This window comes from Boleophthalmus pectinirostris, unplaced genomic scaffold (genome assembly GCF_026225935.1).
Source record: "Boleophthalmus pectinirostris isolate CB_2022bp ecotype Guang Dong unplaced genomic scaffold, ASM2622593v1 HiC_scaffold_16, whole genome shotgun sequence".
Classification (NCBI taxonomy): domain Eukaryota; kingdom Metazoa; phylum Chordata; class Actinopteri; order Gobiiformes; family Gobiidae; genus Boleophthalmus; species Boleophthalmus pectinirostris.
In genome coordinates, this window is record NW_026571095.1 from 30,669,551 (window position 1) to 30,679,321 (window position 9,771).

Consider the following 9,771-nt stretch of genomic DNA (forward strand, 5'->3'; position numbering starts at 1 on the left):
AATCCACTCTCACCTCCACTTTGCCATGCCACTCAATGAAAAAAACACCTCCAAGAACGATTAGAAATTCCCAACGGTTGTAGCTAAAACGCCCTGAAATTCAAAATGACGAGTTTCTTTCATTTCCGTCAGACATGATGGAAATAAACAACGGTGTAATCCTGTTTAAGAACGTTGTCCAGTCGTCAAAATCCAAAATGGCTCAGAAGAATTTTCAGAAACATCATTGAAAGTAAAGGAGAAGGGCATCTCTGGTTGGAGTTGTCCCAAATCCATGAGAAAATGAAGTTATGTGGGAATCAGAAGGAAGATTGGGCTGCATACAAATCACTGGATGATACCTGGAAGACAAAATTGAAAATCATTATTGAAGTTCACAATTAATATGTTAATAGTCCTGGCCATAAAATCTACTTTGCACTTTTTTTTTTAAATGAGATGAGAGATGGTCCTACCTGGAGGTGTATTTTACAAGACTGGATAACCAAAACCAACACTTTTCCTGTTCTACATAAAGTTCTGAATCCTTGCCTCTGTATATCAGGTTTCAAAAGTGCATGACAGGTAAATTACATCGATATATACACGAATGAGAGGGTGTGTTTTCTGTAGGTTTATTACTTTCTATATTTTAGATACGGAGGACATGAAATATACAAAGCATTACATTTTATCTGGTGGTGTAGTGGGGATTTTTTAAGTACGCGATTCGTCATCAAACAATCACTTTTCAGAACGTAAATCATAGGCTACAACACATGTGAACCAGGAGGACTAAAACAGGTCTAAACCAGGTCTAAACCAGGTCTAAACCAGGACTAATGTTGGACTTGACAGCGAGAGAGAGAACCCCGAGCCCATGGAGCAAGGTGTCCACAAAGCGTGATCAAGCGACAGCTACGCTTAGCCCCGTGAGGTGCAGAGCGCTACACCGGTCCTTTTGCCTGCTGTCACCTGACTGTCTACACACCTCTGAGCCCGTCCCGACACTCAGTCCTGGTTCAGTTCTGGTTTAGTTTTGGTTTAGACCTGGTTTAGTCCTGGTTCAGTCCTGGTTCAGTCCTTGTTCAGTCCTGGTTCAGTTCTGTTTTAGTCCTTGTTCAGTCCTGGTTCAGTCCTTGTACAGTCCTGGTTCAGTCCTGTTTTAGTCCTGGTTCAGTTCTGGTTCAATCATCGATCAGTCCTGGTCCCTCATGTCTCAGGTCACTATTGGACAGTCCTGCAGATATCATGAGCCTGTGCAGGTTGTTTTCACCATTGCCAATTGCTCTGGTTTAACATTTAACCTGTAGCTTTTTTATATATATATTTTTTATATATATATATCTCACGTCGGGAGAAATGGGTGGACGGCGAACCCCCGCGTAACACAACCACTAAACCCCTGTATTTTTTATTTAAATCTTCATAGTATCCACGCGTTGCTTTGCTGACAGCGCTGCAAACCCTTGGACTTCTCTTTATGAACTTCGTGAAGTCTCTTGAAATGGTTTTTATTTCACAGCTGTGCCACGTCAAGGTCAACAAATGCCAAAAGTGCAAAGCAGTGATCAAAGTAAAGGGTTTTTATTTTATTCCGTATGTGCCCTTCGTAGTTTTGATGCTTCAGTGAGCATCTACATTGTAAATAACCATGGAAATAAAGAAGAAACATAAGTGAAAATTGTGTCCAAACTTTTGACAGCTCGTGTAGACTATATTTTCATAAGTGACAGAAACAAAATACGCTCATGAAAAAGCTTTTGTGTTTACAGTGAACAGTGATGGAGGAAAGGTTGGATATAAAAAATGTGCAAGAGACTTTGAGGTTTTTCATGCGTTATGTAACTTGACAAGTTCAGAGAAAGACCACCTCATAAACAGGACTTATGAAACAAGTGAAAAAGAAGCAAAATACAACTCCAGATGTGTTTGCGATGAGACAACAAGCCCAAAATGGTCAATGAAAAGGAGAGAATTGTGTAATCTTAACAGTTTGCAGCGGTCCAAACTTCTTCCTCACCTCCTTCACACGTTTCTAGCTTTCTAATCATTCATTTCTGAGGCCAACGCAGAGTCTTGGCGTTGCACCTCTGCTACTCACAGCTACTCACAGCTAGTTTGGCAACGGCACACTAGTTTTACTTCCTGGTTTATGGCCAATCAAACACTTTATAAACAGATGTACTGTGGTCTCGTTTAACTGTAGGAGCTGCTTTTAAAATATACACTACTCTAATATATTACTACATTCTACATTTTTTATACATGCAGAAGACATCAAATATAGGAAGCATGATTTATAGAATCATGTAGCAAAGTTAAATGACCTGATAATGAATGTTTGGCATGACCAGTCAAAAGTTTGGATACATTTTGTTGTCCAATTTTTTAAATTTTTTATTTCCATGAGCATTTACATTGTAGATTCTTTGTGAAGACATCAAAACTACAAATGGACACGAAAGGAATGTAGCATAGTTTTATAACTTTTTTACAACCTCTATACCCTGTACCATATTTTGATGAACTTTTACTAGTAATGAAAGGAATTGACCTGAAAAAAATTACCCCGGACTCAAAATGAAGTTTTCGTAAAGCCGACCAACAACCAGAATAATACTGTTAGAAGGTTAATGTCTGTTCAATCATAAAATAAACAAAGACCATTTTCTCTTTAATAACACAGGAACAAAACACATAATCAGGGTAAAGATAATATAAAACAGGCCACTAAAAGTCAAAAAATGATGAATGTTAGTGTTGGTTAGCAGTGATGAATTGAATGGCTTATAAAGTGAAAGCAAGAATAGAAAGTGAAACTCCAGTATATTATGATGGCAGCACAACTTATTATTGATCCATTTTCGGTCAAATTGACTTGTAATTGCCCTTGTGATAACTTAGCACGGTTTCACATTTCATATCATTGGCTGTAATGTGTATTTAATTTTTTTGTTTTGTTTCGGGGGGACTTTTTAAAAAGAGTGTTGAAAATGGAGTTTGGTTTCTTCAATTATACCAAAAAGTTCATCCAATCATGACGCAGGACTTTGATTTTGGAAAAAAAAAGTTCAAAAAGTTATAACCCTAATGTAGCAAATGAAAATACAAACTCAAAATATCTCATATCATGTTTTAGAGCTTACGTTTTTTTATTTATTTATTTTTTAATTGGCATCCTTTGCTTTGGTCTCTGCTTTGCACTCGTGGCATTTCTTCACAATGACAAGGATCAGTTGTGAAGCTCACTGAAAGAAGATCAAGGGTTTGCAGCTGTCAGAAAAGCAAAGGGTGGATACCTTGAGGATTTAGATTTAGTTGAGTTATTTCTTTTTTTTTTTTCCCCTTTGCTACACAATTCCATGTATCTTGCTTCATATTTTTGATGTCTACTGTATGTAAAGAATAAAACACTGAATGAGATGGTGTTTCTAAACTTCTTCCTCGAAGTATAGCCACCCTTTGCTTTGTCGACAGTGCTGCAAACTCTTCTCTCAATGAGCCTCATGATGAAGTCTCCTGAAATGGTTTTCACTTCACAGCTGTGCCAGGCCAGAGTCAAGGAATGTCAAGAGAGTAAACCAGTCGTGAAAGTTAAAAGTGGCTATTTTTGTAACTCTAAAATCCTCAACAAGTCTGGTATTATTTTCATTTTTCTTGCCTTCATGAGAATCTATAATATAAATATGAATGATGAAAACGAAACAAATAAACTAAATTGAGAAAGAGTGTCCAAACTTTTGACTGGTAGTGTATCCGTGTTAGAGCGAGACAAAAGTTGGACTTTTAAAGAGGGTGTATTTTACTTCTATGGCGTCTTATCTGCTAACACATAACATATTTAGTAGGGATGTAACGATATCCAGATTTCTTGGTATGATATTTTCACACAATACAACTCACTGTACGATATTTATTGCGATACAGAATTGTGAATATGGTAATTTATCCTCTTTACATTCCTTGACAAGGCTTATCAAGGAATTTGACTGTCATAATCCAAAGAATTAAGATTTTAAAGTGCTAAATAATTATTATTTTACATGTACCATATTTTCCGGGCTATTAGGCGCGCTCTTAAGCCTCCAACCCCATCAAAAAACGACCACGCGCTGCACAATCCAGAGCGCCCCATACGCGAATCCACTCGGGTGTCCCAGCACGACTTCAGTAAACTACAAAGCCGCACCACCCGCAGCGCACGCAAACACACGGAGTAGACAGCGAGCGCGCAGCCAAAAACACCCGCAGCCACACTCATCACTTCACGCCGATGAGGAACAGAACGAAGGAACGAACCGAAAAAGCGAGTGCAACGTGCCGCTTCTAGACACAACTGAACAAGTGAGTCACTGCGAACACGCCGACAATCCAGCGGTCCCAGACAGCACCCTCCCTACACGCCACAACTGAACAAAGCCCAGAGTCACCGTGAACGCCACAAACAAAATCCCTCTGACCCATCCAACTGTTGTGTTTCGTTCGGTGTGGTTTATTTGTGAAAAAAGTTCGAAAATAGACCATTTAATGACGTCTTATAATCCAGAGCGCCTAATAGCCCCCTAAAATACGGTAGTCTGCACTGAAACAGAGCAAAGGATCATGGTCTATGTCAGGGATGTCAGAGTCAAATTCACAGAGGGCTGAAATTTAAAACTGGGACCAAGTCATGGGCCAAAGTAAATATTTACTGAAAAATGTCAACAACATCTGCATGTTTTCTCTTCTTTCTAGATATGTAATGTTAATATAATGTTTCTTTTTAAAATAAATGTTTAATGGTTTTGCTTAAACATTGAATCCAGAACAAGCATAATATAAAAAAATAACAAAAATTGTAATTAATAAATAATATCTCTATAGTCTATCTGTAGCCGGCGGGCAGCTCTAATATATATTTGATATGATCTTGCAGACCAAATATAATTATATCACAGTCCAAATTTGACCCGCGTTCCTGAGTTTGACATGTCTGGTCTATGTACTTCTGTTTTTTAGCTCATGCTGCACCATAACAATGAATTTAAGCAAAGAAACTTGTATTTTGATTTATTGTGACAGTCCACGATATTACTGTTATTGCTACATCCCTAATATTTAGATCTCCATGACATCTTTGATTGTTTTGATTTCTCTAAGTCCCACTTCCATTTGCACTCCATGCTGGCTCACTCCCCCTTCAGAGCACTATGAGAAATAATAACAAATTCAGTGTGCATTAATGAAGCTAATCCATTTTGCACCAGATTTGAGACGTTCCCGTGCGCAGTTTTGTATCATGTTTTTGTATATTTATGGAGAATTGTCATGCCAGAGCATTGGTGATGTAAGCTTGTGGGCGGAGCTTTGTACAGGAGCCTCTTACAGCTCACCATAAGGAGGGTTTGAATATAGCCCAGGAGAGATCGCTTATTTACTGCACGGATGACATCAAAAGCCTTTTCAGACATGTTTCTGATGAGGCAAAACAACATTATAACATGGTAGAAAGCTAAAAATCTATTTTGCATAATACCCCCACTTTAACAGCAGTGATTCGTCTAGTGCGCTCTTGTCTTCATGGAGAAACCCTATTTCACTCCTTTTAGGCCTGTTACAGTAACGCTGCCTTCTCTGGGACTGTCAAACTACAACATTTATACATGAAGTTTGCCAATCATAAAAAGTGTTGTACAACTTGTTTCCACTGATTCCTCTCAGCTATTGCACTTTTTCTCCAGAGATTGCGTCATATAAAAACTTGCCATAAACGTAACTTTACAATATCTCTCTCCCAACTCTTAAACCCTGGAATCTGTCTGTCAGGCTGAGCAAATATTTTCTTGCATTACTTTCATACCTCACAGACTCGATGAGCTTTCCAAAGTCTGTTCATTAAAATAGCAAAGTAACGTCCAATAAATGAAACCAAAACATTTCACTCACTTGAGGAGGATTACAGAGAGTTTACACATTAATCCAGGCTTTATGAATATGGATTTGTAATATGAGAGAGGATTAAGGTGCTCTTAAATACTGCACCTTTTGTTGAAGTAGTAGCGCTAAGAGAATAATTACAAAAGTGCAGGGCTGTTTGGAGACTCAAAATGTCGTTTGGGGACCTCTTTCCTCATATTTAGAGACACAATTACTATAAAATTGGTAATCCTCATATTTGGGTAGCTCTATTTCTTGGTAATTAAAAGTGGCTCTGGTGTAGAGTCCTGCACCAGGTCGAGTACCCAAATAGTTGCTGAAATGGGCGGGTTTTACCGTTCTGGTGGGTATGAGGCGGGTAGTGATTACACACGGGCGGGTCAGGTGAATCGTTCCCTAGAACGATGGCAAACCAGATTCAGTGACTTTAGTGTTTTTATGACATCGCAAACCCATGAGAGGAGGCGATTGGATCAGCGACTGCGCTCTTGGTTTTGTCCTGGTTTAGTCCTGGTTAAGACCTGGTTAAGTCCTGGTTTAGACCTGGTTTAGTCCTGGTTTAGTCCGGGTTAAGATCTGGTTAAGTCCTGGTTTAGACCTGGTTTAGTCCTGGTTTAGTCCTGGTTAAGACCTGGTTAAGTCCTGGTTTAGACCTGGTTTAGACCTGGTTCAGTCCTGGTGTAGTCCTGGTTGAAGTCCTGGTGTCTTCCTGGTGTAGTCCTGGATCAGTCCTGGTGTAGTCCTGGATCAGTCCTGGTGTAGTCTTAGTTCAGTCCTGGTGGAGTCCTGGATCAGTCCTGGTGTAGTCCTGGTTCAAGTCCTGATGTAGTCCTGGTTCAAGTCCTGGTTCAAGTCCTGGTGTCGTCCTGGTTCAGTCCGGGTGGATTCTTGGTCCAGTCGTGGTTCAGTCGTGGTTCAGTCGTGGTTTAGTCCTGGTTTAGTCCTGGTTTAATCCTGGACAATTGGGCTGTCAGAGTAAAGAGCTAACCCCAATTTATCACTGGCAAGTGGAATGTTAACGGGTCTGGATTTAATTTTGATATAATCACGGTTTAACGGACGGGTACGGTTCTGTACTGCGCGGGAGCGGGTCTCCAAAAATGAACCCGTGCAGGACTCTGGCGTAGGGACTGAAAAGACCATTTTATTTCCATCCAAATACAGATCACTTATTACAAAATGAATCCAATTGTGTTGTTTATCCGTCAAGTATCTGTTGAACAGATTGTATGAATAAAAGTTCAAACATTATGAAACATTCTAGTCCAATATTTTCTAGTAAATATGATGTTCCAGTATAGATTTCATGGAACCAATACCCGATCCTGGAAAATGTGTATAAGCAATTATTATTTGTCTTGATCAGTGTTGATATTCAATACCAGTATCAGTGCATCCCTTTCCTGTTGTGAATTTGCCATCTTCTTATCTCCATGGAAAAGTTATTGCTTTGCCTGGAATGTAACACAGAATGGCATTAAACTTATCTTGTATTTATTCAATTAAGTAAGTGTTTTGATGGCGAAAAATCTATGATCTGATCAGTAACGTGTCCTGGTGGTGTCGCCTGGTTGTCTCCATGGAAATAGATGCGATTAATGCCATACTGTGAAACATTTCAGACAAAGTAATGACTCTTATGAAATAGACTCTTCAGAGCTTTTAATCATGTTCTGTGATAGTTGCAGCCTTTGCGATTTACTAATTGAGTCCACTGACATTATGATTTGATTGTGATGAGTTTTGCAGCCCCAGTGGAAATGAAGAAAACACAATTGCAGGTATGTTTTTTGAAATAGGGAGCAGTGTTATAGCACGGTTAAAAGATAAATTCCTCTGCAGAAACAGCCTGGCCCTGTCACATGGGAGAGCAGAGTCACATGACACAGGAGCTGGAGGCTGCAGGAGACAGATTCCTGCTGAGAGCTACACGTCCTCACACTGAGCTCTCCACACCCACTGCAAACACAGAGAGACGAAGGGCATCTGAACACTACTACTACTACTACTACTACTACTACTGCTGCTGCTACTACCACTACTACTAATGCTACTACTACTAGTACTAATGCTACTACAGCGTATTTTATTGGAAAAGTGTCGGGTAAAAGTAACTCAGTTTATCTAAAAGTGAGGTCCATCCTTAACTCTGCCCTCAACCACACTTCAAATAGAGCTGTTCCACAGGGCGGTGTCTGGAGGACTAAATGGGAGACTGAAAGGGGAGGAGGGGTGGAGTGTGGAGTGTGGAGGACTAAAGGGGAGAGTGAGGATGAAGGAGGGGTGAGGTCTGGAGGACTAAAGGGGGGAGTGGGACAGGGATCGGGGGCTGGAAGACTAAAGGGGAGTGTGAGGGTGAAGGAAAGGTGGGGTGTGGAGGACTAAACGGGGGAGTGGGACAGGAGGCGGTGTCTGGAGGACTAAAGGGGAGAGTGGGGTGTGGTCTGGATGACTAAAAAGGAGAGTGACTGGTGAAGGAGGGGTGGGGTGTGGAGGACTAAAGGGGGAGTGGGACTGTGGGACGGGGTCTGGAGGACTAAAGGGGAGGGTGGGACAGAAGTCGAGGTCTGGAAGACTAAAGGGGAGAGTGGGACAGGAGTCAGGGTCTTGAGGACTAAAGGGGAGAGTGGGACAGGGGTCTAGAGGACTAAAGGGGATAGTGGGACATGTGGTGGGGTCTGGAGGACTAAAGGGGAGAGGAGGGGGAGGAGAGGCGGGATCTAGAGGAATAAGGAACTGTACAACCATTTTTTCAGATGGAGAAATAATGCAGGATGGACTCTTGTACAGTCAGTCCACTCAAACACCTCTGGTCTCCCAATCAGATAAATATTTTTTCATTAGATGCAGACTGGTCTAAGGGGGAAATGCCAAAGCTACACTTTCACAAGACCAAACAGTACCATTACTGTACCATGTAATAAGCTGCACCACTCCTGAATCTTGTCCAGATGTGTGCTGATCAAATCACTATTGCGTTTTACACTCAATTACACACATGTATTCCCCAGTGCACTTACAGAGGGCCCTACTGGCAGCTATTATGATTTTTATTCTTAAAAAAATCATGACAGAATGGCTGGTTTGATATACTCAAGTTAAATTCCTGTTATGATCATTACTATATCGACTTCAACAGATGATGGATGGAACAATTACGTTTGGTGATCATGGGGACTTTTTCTTAGTACTAATGGAGAACTAACATTTTTTTCTGTTCTACACTTAAATTTGAGCTGTAGAGGCTTGAATACATAACTTCTTTTGACTCCTTATAAATATAGATATAGACTACATTCAGACTGCAGCCTGAAGTGACCCAAATCCGATTTTTTTTCGCCCCTATGCAACCTGTATCTGATCTTTCAATGACAGTCAGAACGACACAGATCTGATTTTTTCAAATGTGACCCAGGCCACTTGGATATGTGCTCCTAAAACTGATACATATCCAATCTTTGATATGAGACTTCAGTCTGAACGGTCAGGTCGCATTCACCCCACCTACACGTCATAACAACACGGTAACAAGCAATTGTTGCGAGTCAATACAGCCCAACACGATGCGTTTACTCACTGAAATAGGCCGCTGAAGACGTGTTTCCTCCGGTGCTCAAAAATGTACACAAACTTTTTTCTCGTCAAATGAAAATTGTGTCTGTATTCCGTGTCAGGGAAGCAGTGAAGCACAGAGCAATCCCACCTTTCTTGGCTGTGACTCTGCACCCACACGTTCCTTTCTCCGGACGTTGCTGCCACTGCTCCACAAAACACCATGGCCAAAAACCTCGTCCTTCTCCTTCTCAATCTCCTCCTTAAAACAAATAATCTGTACGTGTTCTGGCTCCGGGTACGACAGCAACTTTAAAATCT